Source organism: Lithobates pipiens, unplaced genomic scaffold (genome assembly GCF_037356315.1).
Source record: "Lithobates pipiens isolate NorthernLeopardFrog02 unplaced genomic scaffold, aLitPip1_a1.2 Scaffold_13, whole genome shotgun sequence".
NCBI lineage: Eukaryota > Metazoa > Chordata > Amphibia > Anura > Ranidae > Lithobates > Lithobates pipiens.
Window position 1 is genome coordinate 332757464 of NW_027507718.1, and position 19282 is coordinate 332776745.

Sequence of the window (19282 nt, forward strand, 5' to 3'; positions counted from 1 at the left end):
ACCTAAGAGCGGTAGAGACAGAACCCAGAATGCTGAGGAGCCTGCTGTTTAGCTAAGGAGTGTTCTCACAATATTTCATCCACAGCTCTCAGATGTCCAAACAATCAGTTCCACTGGAAAATAACCCTCAGCTGCTAGAAACAAAAATGCCATCCAGGCGAATGAACATATATAGATAAAAGCAGTGCTTAATAGTAAACTGACACAGTGGGTTGGATTTACTAAAACTGGAGAGTGCAAAATCTGGTGCAGCTGTGCATGGTAGCCAATCTGCTTCTAATTTCAGTTTAAGATTACGGTCAATTTTTTTTTAATTCGTACACTTCAGTTGCTGTAAATAAGCCATTTCATGAAATAACCGGCAAAAAGTTAACAAATCCATTTGTTGATAATAACTATTTTGACTCAAACCAAAAAAGTTCTTAATCAGATGATACAGGCAATTAAAAACATGGGACAAATACGTCCCTTAGTCATCAAAGTGATTGTAAACAATCACCTTGTAAGGGCCGGTTCACACAGCAGGCGAGGCGAGGCGACTCCGACTTGCCTCGCCGCGACCTGCCGCGGCCTCAGCGGCGACTTGCAAATGACTTCTGTATAGAAGTCAATGCAAGTCGCCCCGAGGTCGCCCAAAAGTAGTACAGGAACCTTTTTTCTGAGTCGGAGCGACTCGAGTCGCTCCTCTCAGAACGGTTCCATTGTACAGAACGGGGGCGACTTGCGAGAGCGAGGCGAGGCGAGTCGTGTCGCCTCGCATCGCCCGCTGTGTGAACCGGCTCTAAAACAACCCATTCAGTTTAAAATACATAGTTAGTAAGGTTGAATAAAGACATCAGTCCATCCTGAGTGAGTGTCTACAATTGTCCCTATCCCTGTACTTTTCACACTCACATCAGTACCTACCCTCAAGGAGCCCACAAGCCAAGGTCCCCATTCTTATACTAGGGCCAATTTTTGGACAGAAGCCAATTAACCTACCTGCATGTCTTTGGAGCATGGGAGGAAACCCACACAAGTACAGGGAAAACATGCAAACTCCAGGCAGGTAGTGTTGTGGTGTGGTTGGGATTTGAACCAGCAACCCCATTTACTGCTAGGCAAGAGTGCTAACCACTACACCATTGTGGTGCCCTAACCACTACGCTACTGTGCCACCCAACCACTACACCACTGTGCCGCCCAAAATAGAAATTAAAGGGAAAACATTTTTGTATAAATATAGAAATACGTTATATATACCTATACCTATACATTCCCTCTGTTAAGCTGCATAAGAGCTGGGGAATAATAAACAGCAACACAATGAATGGCTATGCAGCGTGGGGGGGGTGTCAGGATGTGTCTGATCATTGGAGGAGAGCACACCGAGTTTCCAGAATAGCTAGAGAACCGACCATGGTGTACTCTCCTGCATAGTGTGGTCTTTTTAATAGGAAAGCAAAGGGACTGGAACGAACACCAGGGATTTCAGATGAGGGAAGCAATACGAAAAGAACAGAAGATTTTTCTCATACAAGTGCATGGTACAGCAGGCACATATCAGATATATGAAGTGTTGGGGTAACAAATGCTTTAAGCTTTGACAATAAAAACTGGAAGCTGATTGGCTTCCATGCACAGTTGCACCAGATTTTGCACCAGTTTTAGTAAATCAACCCCAATGCTGTTGCTTGCAGACATACAAGTGCTTATGGTAATTTCATACTCTCACCAGCCTGTGCGACCGGGGTCTAACAAAGCTTGTGTTTGCCAGAGGTCTGGTGCCTTCTCTCTTCTCAAATATTCACCTTCAAAGCTCCAGAATGGTGTTCCCCAAAAAAACATCTAAAAGCTACAGTATATGAGGTGGTATCAAAAAGTTTTCAGTGTTTGTAACACGCCAACAGATGGCAGCAAAATGCTGCACAGACAGTCACAGGAAGCACCGACCTTTATAAGTCTGTGTGCCAGAAGACATTGTCCTGTGTACATCGGGAGCTGTGCAACTGGTGCTATTCTGACGATGTGCGTTACCACATCTGCTATTTCATCATGGACACTAAGTTAGAACAAAGAGCAAATGTGAAATTCTGGGTGAAACTGGGCAAATCTGCTACAGAGACATTTGACATGATTCAGCAAAAAGACTTCCAGGACACATTCCAGAAGTGGCCGGAACGCTGGGAGCGCTGATTTGCTGTGCAAGGGGACTATGTTTAAGGTGATAGTGTGTAAACGTCAATAAATAAAGTACTTGTAAACAGAGCTAATCTCAAAACTTTTTGATACCAGTGTCGTATATATTTAAAACACCATATCATTCAATATCAATTATAATATTGTGCTCACATATATGTGCAGGTGTATACTGTGCATCACCCAGTGTTCTTCTCTCATTTGCATCCACATGCCAAAATGCCCTTACTGAACAAATAATGCTTTCTGAGTGCTCATCAATAAATGCGCTTCTTCCTCCACCCCACCTAAACTTTCTCCTAATTCTCCAATCCTTGCAAAGTATTTGTAAAAAATATATGTATATATATTTTTTTTAAATAGTGTAATCCCATTACACCAAATAAATAAACATAAAAGGAAATGTGCTCACATATACAAAACATGCTTCAGTATGTTAAAATATATCACCATGTGCACTCCCATCTCCATACATCAATGCTCGTGCTTATATACTGTACCTTACCCAGAGTCAATGCCCACATGTCACCAAACTTGTTTTCGCTAATATCAACTTTTTTCTCCACTTCCACGCAGTCCTTCCAGACCAAATATTATCCCTGTTAAAATGCAGGTTATTCATATAGAGTATCATAAAAAAACATTTATTTCATGCTAAAAATACTCACATGTTAGCTGTGATGAAACCTACTAGGAAGGGACATCAGATTATAGAAGTACCCGATCTGCCATCTTGTTTTCTGGTCTTTCATTCACTGAATACATGTAAGCATTTTTAGCAAACTTTCCCAAAATCACTGCATTTTCTAAAATGAGTGATCTGGGATCTGATCAGTCTTCATCCTCTATGACTGTTCTTGCTGAGAAGCCAGTGAGTCAAGTAATTTACTTCAGGTGCAGAGGAGTGGGACACCACAGATGCAAATGCACAAGCCCACCTCTAACAGCCAGCTCCAAATCCAGAGAAGCGAAAAAAACAAAATCAGAAGCCTAAAGCCTGGAAAAGGACTCCTCCTGCTGTTTCTGAGAGACTGTCCAACTCATTTCCTTTGACTTCAGGTATTTTTCTCAGAGAAGGCAATGCACACCAACTTCCTAAAACTTAGCCAAGACGTCAACAAAGGCATCAGGAAGTCAAGAAGGGAGCTCAAGTACAGACCACTTGAGCTGCAGGCATAGCTTCTTCAAGGCCCTTCTCCCATTGTTTCAGTCCAAGTGGAAGGTATCTACACCAAGGACCTTCTGGATTCAGAAGCATAGGTGACTCCACTATACTGAGACTTTTATGACAGACTTCTAAAACACTTACCCCTGTGGAAGCTTTAAGATCTAGAAATCTAAGGTACTGGAGCTGAGAAGTTCCCTTATGGTGGGAATCTGATGATCAGGAGCTACCATGAGTTCCCTGATAGTAAATACGAGTACCGATGCTGTCAGGAGGTTACTCTCTTCCTTCATATCAGAGAGAGACCAGCAACCAAGTGTGTGTAGACATCATGCTACAGAAAGTGTATTAGTGCCTGGTGCAAAAGCAAAAAGTGGAAGGAATGGGGAATTGTAGAGACTGGACAAGGGCAAGTAGAAACTGCAGTTAGGAGAATTGAAGTGCCCACGAGATGCAGTCTTGTTTAACTGGGATCAGCTAGGGTCCTCTCTAAACTATTGAAAAGAGATCTAAGAAAAGATCAAGCAGAAGATCTTTTATGCACTTTCAATCTGGAAGCCCTGCAGTGTGGACACTCAGAGCTAGGGATGAGCTCAGTGTTCGATTCGAACGCATGTTCTACTCGAACATCAGCCATTTGTCTGTTCGGCGAATTCAGAACTTTGTGGACAGTTCGCACCAAATTTGTGTGGCACGAATGGTCCACAATGCACTACGCCATTGCAGTGTATTGCTGGCTCATGATTGGCCAAGCATGCACTGTGACCCCGCATGCTTGGCCAATCACAGCGCCGGTAGCGAGGAGAGCCATAATTGGCCACAGGCAGGATGCCTGTGGCCAATTATAGTTCGGGGGTTTAGTACACGCCCCACACTATATAAGGCCGCCAGCGAGGCGGCCTTGTGTAGTGTGTTGGCATGCAGGGAAAGAGCTAGATAGACAGGGACAGTGTGTTCTTTTCTCAGCCATCTGCAGGAGTTAGTGGGTGTTGTGTGCCTCCAGCGCAGTATACACCTGTATCTACTCTTTATTGCTGTTGATCTCTAATACAGCCATCTGCAGGAGTTAGTGGGTGTTGTGTGCCTCCAGCGCAGTATACACCTGTATCTACCCTTTATTGCTGGTGTTCTCTAATACAGACATCTGCAGAAGTTAAAGTGGGTGTTGTGTGCCTCCAGCACAGTATACACCTGAAGATACCCCTTATTGCTGGTGTTGTCTGTTGCATAGCTTGCATATTAGCCTTTAAAATTGGCACTTTTAATTTCGAAAGTTCGAGTCCCATAGACTTTAATAGGGTTCTAAAGTTCGTATGAATTTTAGGTCCGTACGAAGGTTCTGGTACGAACCAAACCGGGAGGTGTTCGGCTCATCCCTACTCAGAGCTCTTATTAGTGAACTCTCCAAAAGAAGCACACCTGGTCCAAAAGGAATGGGATCAACTACAACTAACTTATAGGGTGGTCTAGCAGTGACCCCATCAGACCACCCTGAAGACAAGTGACAGTTTTTCCTACCAGAAAAGCATAGCGAATTTCAAGTTAGTAAGAAATTGGTTCTATTGATCTTATATGCGGGCCGAAGTATATGCTGCATACAGAGAAAGATTTTGCCCTCCAGAGCCACCTCCAAAGTCAATGACCCATGGTGTTGATGTGCATTGACTTCTCATGCTTAGAACCCAGTTTGAGTGGACAGAAACATCATGGTGGTGACAGACCATTTAACCCATTATGTTCAGGTGTTTCTGACAAAAGACCAATGAGCATCCACAATAGCCAAAGTCTGGGAGAAGTTTTTAGTTCACTATGGACTGCCCAATGAATCTACTCTGATCAGGGAAGAGGCTTTGAGTGCCGGCTGATCAAGAAACTGCTGGATCTGTTGGGTGTTCAGAAGTCTAGAATGGCTTCCTATCATCCATAAAGGTATCTGCAGTATTAGCCCACGTACACACGGTCGGAGATTTTGCCAACTAAGTCCGACGGATTGTGTCCGAACCTGTTGCATACACACGGTCGGGCCAAGTTGACGAAAAATCCGATCTTTCAGAATGTGATGACGTAATTTCGTTACGATGGGACTACATTCAGGCTAGTAGCCAATAGCTTTGATGTAGGAATTTGATCTGAGCATGCGTGGCACTTGGTCCGATGAAAATGCTCTACACATGATCGGATTAGGTCCGTCCGGCCCAGTTGGTCGGGAAATATTTCCAACATGTTGGAAAATTGGGTCGGACGGAGATTCGGACGGAATCAGTCCGATGCATACCACACACAGTCGAATTATCTGACGACACGGTCCGATAAGACTCATTCCGACAGATTCTCCGTGTGTACAAGGGCTGAGAGGTTCAACCACACACTTCTCGACATGCTTGGGACTCTTATGATGGAGAATAAACAACATCCTACCTCAGCTACTGGGACTAATACAGGGACCATTAGGCCTAAAGCCCCTAAATTTATACTTTAGACCTATGAGACAGAAAGACCTCCTGTCTTCTGTTCTACCTGATGAAGAGGAAACAGGAGTCCCTCAGCTGATGAAGAGTCCCCAGGAGAAGGGGCATCTGAGCCAAAGGAGCAAAGACTCCCTAGGCCAAAGTTCAGAAGAGACTGTGCCCACGGTCCAAAGGTCTACAGAAATGCAGGAACTTTCTGTCACAGCTTTTGTAGAAAGCTTCTCTAGCCCACTTCTTCATACACCTTGATGGGAAGTTCCTTTGGCTGAAATGTTTGTTAAGAAATATGTTAGAATATAAATAAATGTAGCACTGACCCCCGAAGGAGCTGCTGGTTTTATTTGGGCTTACCGTTACCTCCTTGTTTGCTTCTCCATCTTGGGGTTGCCGTGGTAGATGGCCCAAAGAATGTGGAAACTGACACTGAATCCTCTTTTGGGTTATTTATTTAGAACAGAAACAGAGTCTCTCAATAAAGGGTAGAGGGTTAGGAGTGAGTTCAGGTACTTGTATTGCAAAAATGGAAGTCTTTACAGAAAAATCCAGAGAATAGAAACCGTTTCACAACTAGATTTAACAACCCCCGGATAGACCTCTCTCACTAGGCCTAGCAGCCGGTGGGGTGCTCGACAAAGTCTCTGCCACAGGCTTGTGAGATACACTTGAGCGTTACTGAGGGATGTGAATAAATTTAAAGAACTGGCATACGGTACCAGGTTCTCTCAGCTGATCCGGCGATACCGTATGAGTGTTGATCCAGGTTGCGTCCTTCAACTAAGCCTCCAGGCTTCTTCAGAGAAACCAGCCTTGCGCACAGTCTTCTCCTGAAAGAGTCCTCCCCTGGGGTTCTTCAGTTGCTGGGCCTCTCCATTCAGATGAGACTGCACCGGACCACCCTTGGATCAGAAGGCCCCGAAATCCACTCGGGCCTCTCCCTGCAGTTGGGTTGCCTCGGCCAGCCAGCCCCGAGACTCAGAATGCATGGTTCCGCACCCCAGGCCAGGAGGGACATGGGGCTGGGTCAGGAGGACCACCAGAACCATAAAAGACCAAGACCCACGTGGTGTCTGTACCTTAAATACCACCCCCCAGAATGCACAGCAGGAAAACACTCCCAGTGGGCTGGTTCCGAGAGAATAGTGGCATTCAATGCACCCAGCTACACTGTGTTTCTACTCTTGCTGGCGGTGACAGCAAAACCTGCGGTCAGGGAGAACCCCAATGCAACCCAGCTGGACTGGTACTGAAACCAGAAATTTAGAGAAATAGTCCCGAAACCCAACTGTGGTTTCAGGCAAATTAACGTTTCAAAAAACCACAGCGCCTGCTTGTCAGGAGCCAGCGCTACATACATGTCCATTATGCCTGCCTAATTTAGTGCTTAGTTTATTACTCTTCTATTATTGTATTGTTCCATACCATGTCAGTACTTTAATCTCATCCTGGGTCTTTGGGGACCAAAGAAGTTTGGGGGGGTGTGTAGCCCAGTCTGCAACTCTGGCAGTAGAAGGACTTTGTATTTGTGCTGCAGAGAAGACATTTACATAAGCACAGCTGCAGGACTGGCTGCAGCCACAGAGCACACAGCAGCTAATGTTAAGCTGCCCTCTGTCCACTAGGGCCGAACTAAGGACATGGACTGCTGGAGACTCTATGGAGAGGCATGAAAGACTGTAGCAGATGTAATGCAAGAAAAGAGACTTAAACTTTATTACAGTTTGTTCCTGAATTTAAGCGCCTAGTTACACTGTGGTGGAGAGGAAGGGGAGCGTCTTATGTATTTTCCCTGGCTGAGAAAAGTAAGAATGGGCATTCTGCAGAGAGACAGACTTGCTGCAACTGGGGAGAGAGGAGAGGTGACATCTTGCTGAGGCAGTGAGGGAAAGGTAGTACCTAGGAGCGGTAAAGACAAAGTGGTCACCATCCTAAAGCAGCAGAATCAACCCTAAATGCTGAGAAGCATGCTGTATAGCTAAAAAGCCAGATGCTGAGGACATTGGCAGAAGGGGACACCTTGCATGGTGCTGACGGGGAGTTGGTAAGGGGCCGCTGGCCAACCTTCCGCTGACACATTATTTTGGGCCTGACGAGCTGGCCAGCAGAAGGAGTAGAGTAGGCTACACCTGACAGCTGAACTGACAGTGTGTTATCTCTTCCACTCGATTGAGGTTACCTAGAATGTAGTACACAGGGGTTGTTTTTTTTATACCTATCATGATTGTAATTTTGTGATTGAAGCACATTCTTGCTCTTGTTTAATCTTTGCATTGTGTTACCCCAGCTGTTTAAACTTTGCTGTAGAACTTACCTACTAGCTTACTGTTTATCTAGTATGATCTTTTTTCTGCTGTTTATCTGGTTGTAATTTACTTCTCTCTATTGTTTAACCTTTTACTGGGTTATTCCAGCTGCCCAAACACCTTAAGTCATTAGGATGTATATCTGGACATCTGCAATAAATATTCCTCACCTGCCAGGTTTGTCAGAGAGGGTGGTGCTATTCAGTATTCACAGAGTTGTGGGCCCAGGAACAGGGGACCCAACACATCAAGCGGCTCCTTTGGGGGTTAAGTGCTACACCAATTTCCTTCTCCTAGCTAAGGGACCTATCTTCACAAAGAGTCACTCCACATGCAGCAAAACAGGACCTATCTATACATGTAGTGTGCCCACTACTGCAAAGGGGGACGTAATTACTTCACTGCTGGCTGCAGCAGAATTACAGTGGGGAAGTTACTAGACTGGTGGCTGTGAGAATAGAAGGTACAGCAGCCACCGGTCCTACAAAGTGGATGTGCAGGTGAATCAGATCTGCAAAGCTGAAGAAAACCTTGGATATTTCATGTTCAATATGCCTATTAATGCAAACAACATCACATTTGTGTAAGATATGAAAGCACCTGTAAGTATTCAAGAACATTTCTGCCCAGAGTTCAGCTTTAAAGAGGAAGTAAACCCTGATGGGTTTACTTCCCCTTTGTCTTCCTGCAAAGGTAAAGCATAATGGGCTGCTATGCATCACATAGTAGCCCATTATGTGTCACTTACCTGACACAGGAGCCAGCGATGTCACCGCTGTCCCCTGTAGTCCAAAGCGTCCATCTTCTTCTGGGTATCGCTGCTCCGGCCACTCACAGCGCTGGAGCAGCGATAATGTCACTCCTGCGCATGCGCGCGAGAGCCGCCACTAGACAGCGCCGTAGACAGCTGTGACTGTCTTTTAGTAAATATCTCCTAAACCATGTAGGTTTAGGAGATATTTCTTGGCCTTACAGGTAAGCCTTAATCTAGAAAGGAATTGGGGGAAAACACTGCGCTGTAGCTAAAGTGGGGGTCAGCAGCTAACACCCAAACAAACAAAGTTCAGTGAAAATGGGGAAGAAGTGGTGTAGCGCTAGTGAGTGAATTGAAGAATAACTCAAAAATTGTATGTTGAGAGGTGATAATAATAAAACTAATACTATAACACATACATGTGACAAAATGTGTGAAAATGAGTAAAAACAAAATGCAAATATTAATTCGCTAAATATGTGGATACACAATATATATATATAGGTGCACATAAATCTTGGTGGATATCAGTGGCTGGAATATATGTCCCAACAAAACAGTCCACATATATTGGATAATAGAAAAGTGTCAATGTTGGTCTTCCCAGCAAAAAGATCAGGCAACCACACAATTCAGTTGGACCGGGAACAGCGACTTGTCTGGAGTGATTTCAGAGAGAAATAAATACTCTTACCAGAGAAAATGGACACATCTGTCGTATGACAGTGGGTCAACTGCGCTTGTTATCTCGGGTGATGTCAATCAGGTGTTGTGTGTTGGTGGTAGGTCCACGTAAATCACCGCACTGTCTCCGGATTTCACAGAATCCCGATATCAGTGGCTGTAATGTGCGTCTCCCGGGTCAGCAGGGTCCAATTATTCACATTGGGGTGCCATCCCAAGTAAGGTGGATCATAAAAAAGGGGTTCAAAAAAAGAAAAAAGAAAGAAGGCTCCAAATGGCGCAGGTCAGACGGTAACCAATGGGTTTATTAAAAAAAGGTCATAAAAACCATGACATAAAAGCAATAAGTGATCACAAAATAAAATAGGACATAAAAGAGCAATGTGGGGTGCAAAATGCGAGCCCGACGCGTTTCGACAACAAAAGGTCTTCAACAGGGGCATATTGTAACCCTCCACACTGCTACTGAATTTGAAAACTAACCTGTATCAGGTCCGCCTATTAAGGGGCGGAGCCAAAATTAGAATCAAGGTGTGTGCAAGGTGGTCGTCCAATGGGTGCACATCAAGAAACCAATGGACGGTCAACCCTGCACATCATAACCCATGGGTGTCAGGCCAACGATCCCACGTTCCCTCCGTTCAAACACAGGTGAGCCCCATACATTGTGGAAAATATAAACACCACAGCCTAAAGGGATAAAGTTAGGACATAACACTCATGGCCGAGCCAGAAATCCCACATCTCACCCACATCCTGTATCCCAAAGGATGTGTCTGCCAGTGGGGTTGTGCATCATCCATCGGAGCATGTAAGAACATGGAGAGTTGCGGGCGTATGAGTGATCAGTTCATCAGCTGATCCAGATCTGACAAGCCAGGCACTGGGAATGTAATACGGCCATCCAGACCCCTCTCACACAGGGGTTGGACGCTCCCCATGTATGTCACAGCGGACAGCCTTCACTAAGTCAGCGGTAATCTTACCTCATTAGGTAGATGTCGCTGTGTAGATCCTACGGCGTCCGTGACATGTGTTTTCCCCGTTGCCATGGCAATGTGCAGGACGCTGAGCAAGCACTTCCTTGTTCTGAGTCACATGACTCCCGACGTCAGCGTTCTGTGTATTGAACACAGGCGCTCTGCACACATCATCACTGATAGTGAAGTGGGCGTCACCACAGCCTGTGTCCCCATGTATAACTTTAAACAAACGGAACTGGATCACACAGCATATGAGGAAAAAAACTGTAAATTAAGATAAAAATTATACAAATTGTGGCCTGAAATATAGTCTATCTTGCCTGTAATATACAATGGAGTGGCACAGAAAAAGGAGCTGGATAAGCCTCTATACTTATAGCGAAATATCACTCTGCATAAAAAATGAAACGTAATAATGAATATAGCCAAAGAAAAGAAAGAGAAAGGGGATGGGAATACAGTGGATAGCATCCAATATGGAAACATTGGGGTATATAAATAATGTGCAAAAATTCAATCGTGTAAAAAAGAATGTATATCAACGTGATGATGTTTGTGTTGCGAAACGCAAAGAGCGTCGCAACAATAACTGTATACAATCAATGTAGATTTGTGTAGTATCATATTAAACTTATATTAATAGTAGTTTTAGAACACACGTTATATGTCCCCACGGGTTAGTGCCAACGTTATGCAGCCCGCGGGTCCACAAAAAATATGAGAATATAATAAAAATATATAAGGAGCATATTCATCTAATGAACAGTGTGTATCTCTTTTGAATATGAACTTATGCTTGGTTAATAAAACAATTAATGTCCCAGTCGGTGTTCATGCCGTGGGGTGAGTAGCACCTCAACTCATGTATGCAAAAAGTTTCGAGGCGCGATACACCCCGTAGGCATGAATCACCTCTCCAATTAGGAATTAATCTGTCAATAATTTGGAACTGGGTACCCGTCGGGTCTCTACCGTGGTGCTCCAAATAATGCCGGGGGACGGTGTGTTTGTCACAACCCTTTTTTTATTTTTGCGAGATGTTCATTAACCCTGATCGAAAAATTTCTGATAGTGCGGCCCACGTACTGTTTTTTGCACGGGCACGTAATAAGGTATACTATGAATTTAGTTGTGCAGGTAGTAAAATGCTTCATAGAATATACCCGCTGCGTGGCCGTGGATGTAAAGGTATCACTCTTTCTTCTCCCTAGAGCATTGTGTATACACACATTGCATTTTCTACAGGGGAAGAAACCCTTACATTGTGGAAAGAATTGAATAGGTTTCGGAATATCAATCGCATTGGGGGCAATATCACCCTGAATAGAGCGTGCCCCCCTGTAGATGACCCCTGCTTTCTCCGGGATCAGACTTCCAATGATTCTATCATTACGGATTATTTTCCAATGTTTATTGAAAATTTTCTTTATTTCATTATGTTGAATGGAGAAGGTCGTGAGGAATGACCATTTGAATTTGTAATTTTTATTGGTTTTGGATTTTGTTTCAAGAAGCGAGGTTCTATCAGTTTGTAGGGCTGATGTTATGTCGGCATCCAGGTCATATGGTTTATATCCCTTATCTATAAATCTCTGCCTGATAATGTAGGCTTGAGATTTGAAATCACTGTCATTGGTAGAATTGCGATGCAACCGAAGGAATTGGCCACGTGGAACCGATTTTAGCCATTGATGGTGGTGGCAGCTATCCAGAGGGATGTAGCCATTCCTATCGGTTGGTTTGAAAAAGGTTTTAAGCTCAAGATGTTTCTGAATGACAGTGATTTCCAAGTCCAGAAAATGTATACTGGTGGTACTGGCTTCAAAATGTAAAATAATGCCACGACCATTATCATTAAGGGTTGCCATGAAAGAGTCTAAGGAAGGCCTGCTCCCTTTCCATAGGAGGAGGATGTCGTCTATATATCTAGCCCACAGGACCAGCTCAGGCCTGTTTAGGGCATAGACGACATCCTCCTCCCATTGGGCCATAAAGAAAATTGGCCAAACTTGGAGCGTATTTGGCTCCCATGGCTACCCCCTTAATCTGTGAGTAAAAGCTACCCTGAAACCAAAAATAATTATGTCTTGTGGCAAATTTCAAAAGTTCCATAACAAAATTCCTGTGAATGAAAGGGAGCGTAGAATCTCTGGAGAGAAAACATTCTACTGCATTAAGACCCAAATAGTGTGGGATGCAGGTATACAGGGCAGATACATCAGCCGTAACCAAGATTAGATCGTCATGATATTGAACCCTCTCTAGAAGTCTGATCGTGTCTCTAGTATCTTGTAAATATGATGGAATGCGTCTCACTAGGGGCTGGAGATGGAAGTCGATATATTTGCCAATTCTGGAAGTCACCGAATCGATGCCACTAACTATTGGACGTCCAGGCGGGTTGACAGGGTCTTTGTGTATTTTGGGTAATTGGTAAATAATAGGGATACGTGGTGCCAATGGAATCATAAACTCTTTTTCTTTTTGGTTAAGTATGTTCATGGCAAAACCTTTGTTTACAATTTCAATAAGTGCTTTCTTGTATTTTGAAGTGGGATCCCCAGGTAAGGGGCTATAAGTGGTGAGATCTTCTAGTAACCTGTTAATTTCCTGAATATAGCATTCTTTGTCCAATACTACTATCCCGCCCCCCTTGTCGGCGGGACGGATAATGAGATCCTTCTTTTCACAGAGGGATTTGAGGCCAGCCTGTATGGCTGGATCTTGATGGATTATTTTATTGGGCAATTTCTCTAAATCATTCAACACAAGATTGCGGAAAACATTAATCGATGGAGCTATGTTACCCGGGGGGTTAAATAAGGAAGGATTTGCTAATCCTGAATGCCTATTGGTGTTCCGATCTAGGACTACAGTGTTCCCAGTTGGCATAGATAGAAAATGCCTTTGAATATTGAGTTTGCGAATGAATTTTTGCACATCTATAAACGTGGTGAATTTATTCAACTTCCTGAGTGGGACAAATTTGAGGCCTTTATCGAGAATGCGTTTTTCACTTTTAGACAGAGTCACTGTACTGAGATTGAAGATGCCAGCTCCTATTGTGTTCGCTTTATTTTTCCGTTGAATGCGCCACTCCCCTCTAGAGCCTCGTTTGGTTTTGTATTTCCTGCATGGTTGGGGGTGGGCCTGTGAAAATCCTGGTATTGTGATGGTCCAGGGTAGCTATGATTATTATTATATGGAGTCCTGGGGATTTGTTCATCCTCACAGGTCATATAAGAGTAGGGGTCATGATAGGTATCATATGGGTCTTCATCCCTGAGGGGCATATAGCGATTGTGTGTACGTACAGGGGTGCTATATGAATAATTGTCCCTCCTGTTATTAAATCTATCGTTACGCCAAGATCTTGTGGTATCTCGGGGGGCCTCATGGTGATATCCACTATTGGTTTCACCATGATGATTATCTCTGCCATGGTTATGGTTACCTCTACCTCTATTTCGGGATTGGTGCCTGCCTTTTGGACGATTTCCCTGATAATTGGAGTACTGAGCCTTATTCCGTGGTGTGTCAACATATTCCCCAACGCCTACAGGACCTGGGGGGGGGGGGGGGAGGTGGTGGGGGGGTTCGTAAATTAACCTCCTATCTGTGTTTGGAACCCCAAGTTCTGCGGTTTCCATCGGCAAAACACTCCCTAGTTCGGTGGCAATCTTTTTCTGACAATTGAAAACGAAATTGGTTTTATAATTGTTAATATCGCGATTATACTTTTTTTGTTTCTTACTTCGCTGCTCTTTCTCCTCTTTCTCAAGGTGATTTTTTAGATTTGTAGATAATGTAATATACTCTGATGTACCTAACGAGGGAGTCAGTTTTTCTTTCAAATCTTTAATCTCTTTATCAATAGCAGGTAATCTCGCTTGTTTTCTTTCTACCAGAAAGCCTAAGAGTTTAATCCCAGCCTATATTTTTATTATATTCTCATATTTTTTGTGGACCCGCGGGCTGCATGCTGTTGGCACTAACCCGTGGGGACATATAACGTGTGTTCTAAAACTACTATTAATATAAGTTTAATATGATACTACACAAATCTACATTGATTGTATACAGTTATTGCTGCGACGCTCTTTGCGTTTCGCAACACAAACATCATCACGTTGATATTCATTCTTTTTTACACGATTGAATTTTTGCACATTATTTATATACCCCAATGTTTCCATATTGGATGCTATCCACTGTATTCCCATCCCCTTTCTCTTTCTTTTCTTTGGCTATATTCATTATTACGTTTCATTTTTTATGCAGAGTGATATTTCGCTATAAGTATAGAGGTTTATCCAGCTCCTTTTTCTGTTCCACTCCATTGTATATTACAGGCAAGATAGACTATATTTCAGGCCACAATTTGTATAATTTTTATCTTAATTTACTGTTTTTTTCCCTCATATGCTGTGTGATCCAGTTCCGTTTGTTTAAAGTTATACATGGGGACACAGGCTGTGGTGACGCCCACTTCACTATCAGTGATGATGTGTGCAGAGCGCCTGTGTTCAATACACAGAAAGCTGACGTCGGGAGTCATGTGACTCAGAACAAGGAAGTGCTTGCTCAGCGTCCTGCACATTGCCATGGCAACGGGGAAAACACATGTCACGGACGCTGTAGGATCTACACAGCGACATCTACCTAATGAGGTAAGATTACCGCTGACTTAGTGAAGGCTGTCCACTGTGACATACATGAGGAGCGTCCAACCCCTGTGTGAGAGGGGTCTGGACTGCCGTATTACATTCCCAGCGCCTGGCTTGTCAGATCTGGATCAGCTGATGAACTGATCACTCATACGCCCACAACTCTCCATGCTCTTACATGCTCCGATGGATGATGCACAACCCCAATGGCATACACATCATTTGGGATACAGGATGTGGGTGAGATGTGGGATTTCTGGCTTGGCCATGAGTGTTATGTCCTAACTTTATCCCTTGAGGCTGTGGTAGTTATATTTTCCACAATGTATGGGACTTATCTGTGTTTGAACGGAGGGAACGTGGGATCGTTGGCCTGACACCCATGGGTTATGATGTGCAGGGTTGACCGTCCATTGGTTTCTTGATGTGCACCCATTGGACGACCACCTTGCACACACCTTGATTCTAATTTTGGCTCTGCCCCTTAATAGGCGGACCTGATACAGGTTAGTTTACAAATTCAGTAGCAGTGTGGAGGATTACAATATGCCCCTGTTGAAGACCTTTTGTTGTCGAAACGCGTCGGGCTCGCATTTTGCACCCCACATTGCTCTTTTATGTCCTATTTTATTTTGTGATCACTTATTGCTTTTATGTCATGGTTTTTATGACCTTTTTTTTATAAACCCATTGGTTACCGTCTGACCTGCACCATTTGGAGCCTTCTTTCTTTTTTCTTTTTTTGAACCCCTTTTTTATGATCCACCTTACTTGGGATGGCACCCCAATGTGAATAATTGGACCCTGCTGACCCGGGAGATGCACGTTACAGCCGCTAATATCGGGAGTCTGTGAAATCCGGAGACAGTGCAGTGATTTACGTGGACCTACCACCAACACACAACACCTGATTGACATCACCTGAGATAACAAGCGCAGTTGACCCAATGTCATACGACAGATGTGTCCATTTTCTCTGGTAAGAGTATTTATTGCTCTCTGAAATCACTCCAGACAAGTCGCTGTTCCCAGTCCAACTGAATTGTGTGGTTGCCTGATCTTTTTGCTGGGAAGACCAACATTGACACTTTTCCATTATCCAATATATGTGGACTGTTTTGTTGGGACATATATTCCAGCCACTGATATCCACCAAGATTTATGTGCACCGATATATATATTGTGTATCCACATATTTAGCGAATTAATATTTGCATTTTGTTTTTACGCATTTTCACACATTTTCACACATGTATGTGTTATAGTATTAGTTTTATTATTATCACCTCTCAACATACAATTTTTGAGTTATTCTTCAATTCACTCACTAGCACTACACCACTTTTTCCCCAAGCCTTAATCTAGGCCAGTGATGGCGAACCTTGGCACCCCAGATGTTTTGGAACTACATTTCCCATGATGCTCAGGCACTCTGCAGTGTAGTGGAGCATCATGGGAAATGTAGTTCCAAAACATCTGGGGTGCCAAGGTTCGCCATCACTGATCTAGGCTTACCTGTAGGTGAAAGTGGTTTGTAAGGGTTTACAACCACTTTAACGTGACTGTGAAAAAATGGACACAAGACAGTTAGGTGGTAAATGAATTCAATGCATTGGTACTGGTACTGGTTAGAATAATTTATGGGTTGAGCATAAATAAGCACACAGAAGGTAGGTTCTGTCACAGTCTGCGAAAAAAGTATAAACGTTATGCAAAGGTAACTTTGCATTAATTGCAATGTGAATAATAATACTATAACTAGAGAATTGCTGGGATATGGTGCAATGTCCTTTGAGCAGTACCGCTTACTATAAGCAATAGGTGAAGGCCTCTGTGTAGCAGATGTAAAAAGACAGTCTTTAGTCTTAACTCTTCAGTCGGCTAGCATTGGGGCCAGTTGTATCATTGGTACACATGAGAACAGTCCCAGTTAACCTGTAGGCAGCAATAGGGTTAGTACTAGTTGGCTGTAGGGTCAGTCCCTCACGGGCTAACTCTCTCTTTTAGCAGATAATAATTTCCCACAGCTGCAGTTCACTAGCCCCAATGATATTGCAGCTCGCCATCTGGTCACACAGCAGTTAGTCCACTCTTTGCTCTTCATCCAGGTGACTTTGGGTGTTGGCACACCTGGGCTCAGCACTCGATCCTGCTCAGGCTGCCATTATGCAGCAGTGATGGTGTACACTGGACAGCAATTCAAAATCTCCTGATTACAGTAGAGTCTCTCTCCTCTGGACTACAGTCCCCACAGTGCAGTGCTGCCTGACTCAGTCTATTGAACTCTTCCTGCTCAGAAGCTCTCTTTTCTTGCAGATACAGCTGTTAACCAGTTCATCACTGCAGAGAGAGAGCAGATGCAGCCAGTGTTTCTTTCACTCCCATTCTAAGCTAAGCACCTACAGTATCTACACATTCATCCAGATACATGGCTCTTTTGCATAATTTCTCTTCTACCTACGAGGTTGTGAACCTGCATTGTTCCTGAAATACTCTAGTTATAATGGAAATAGAAATAAAGAGAAAAATTAGAAGATCTGCAACAAATAAATAAACCCACCTAGGGGTGAACAATATGTAAGGGATATTGCATCTGTCCCAGGAGACTAGCAAATGCCATGGTTCTATAATGCCACACCTGAATTTACAGTACAATTCTCCCTTGTAGTAGGGCTGCCCCCTGCACTGCAAGGGCAAAATGCTCATTTAGGCCTAGGGACCTCAAAAAGCACTTCTATTTACCTGAAACTCTGCTCCCGCAGCAGCGCTCTCCCCCACACTGTCACTCAGATTCCTCAAGTCCAGTGCAGGTTATGGGCCATGCATTGTATTGAGTAAGTCAGAGGACCTACAATTGCCAGAGCATAGACTCGGGAGGTGGTAAAAACAGGCAGCTGAACTGAACCGGTCCCTTACTGCCCACCTAAAATATAACATACAGTTGGACTGGGCTGTATACATGCTGCGGCAACAATGCTTTGCAGCAAATGTAGCGCACATTTAACTCATCTTATTGACTTGACAAGTGACATCTCCATTCAAATCAGTAGGACCATGATTTGTATAACTCAGGATGCGACATGTTAGTTCCATTTAAAATTGCCTTTTGACAAAAAAAAAAAAAAGTGACCAAATTGCATGACAAATTTTACAGATTTGAAAAATGGCTTGATTTTGGTGATTTCAGGTGCGATTTGCATAGACATCTGTGCATGAAGTAGGGTCACCGCCTCATCCCTTTAAAACCAAACACATTACACAGGTTCTGTGGCTTATTAAGGTGGTAATCAAACTCACTTGGTGCCTGATCTGCATTAAATTAGCCTCAGAACCTGTGTAATTCATATGTTTTCTGTTTTAACCAGTTCCAGACCGCTCACCGCACATATACTGCGGCAGGGTGGGCCAGCTGTGCGAAACAACATACCTATACATTGTCTACGTGACCTGGTCAGATCTCATATTTAAGACTTCCTGTCATGCTTTGTTTTCTATTACAAGGGATGTTTACATTTTTAAAATGGACAATGTAAAAATAAAAAATAACAAATAAAATAAATAAGAAAAAAATAATTTAAAGCGTCCTGTCCCGCAGAGCTTGCACGGAGAAGCAATTGCATACGTAAGCTGTTCCCGCAATAATTACAGCACTAGACCTCCTCTGTAACTCTAAACTGGTAACCTGTAGAAATGTTTAAATGTCGCAAATGGAGATTTTTAAGTGCCAGTTTCTCGCCATTCCACGAGCGGCGCAAATTTGGAGCGTGACATGTTGGGTATCAATTTACTTGGCGTAACATTATCTTTCACATTAAAAAAAAAAAATTAGGCTAGTGTAGCGGTGACACTTTTGATAAGGTGTCCGCTATGTACAAATTTAGTTTTTTCCTCAGAACAGTAAAGGGGTTCTGAGAGTTGATTGTGCAGGTTTAACTTTGGCTTCAGTTTGGCTGGGCTGAGTAAGGGTTCTGCCTGGTCATGTGTACAGTTAGGTACCAGGCCTGGTTGGATGATTTGAGTATCAGCGTTCCTCTGAGCCAATCAGTGGGTGCATCTGGCCCCGCTGAGGAGTCTGGGGAAGGG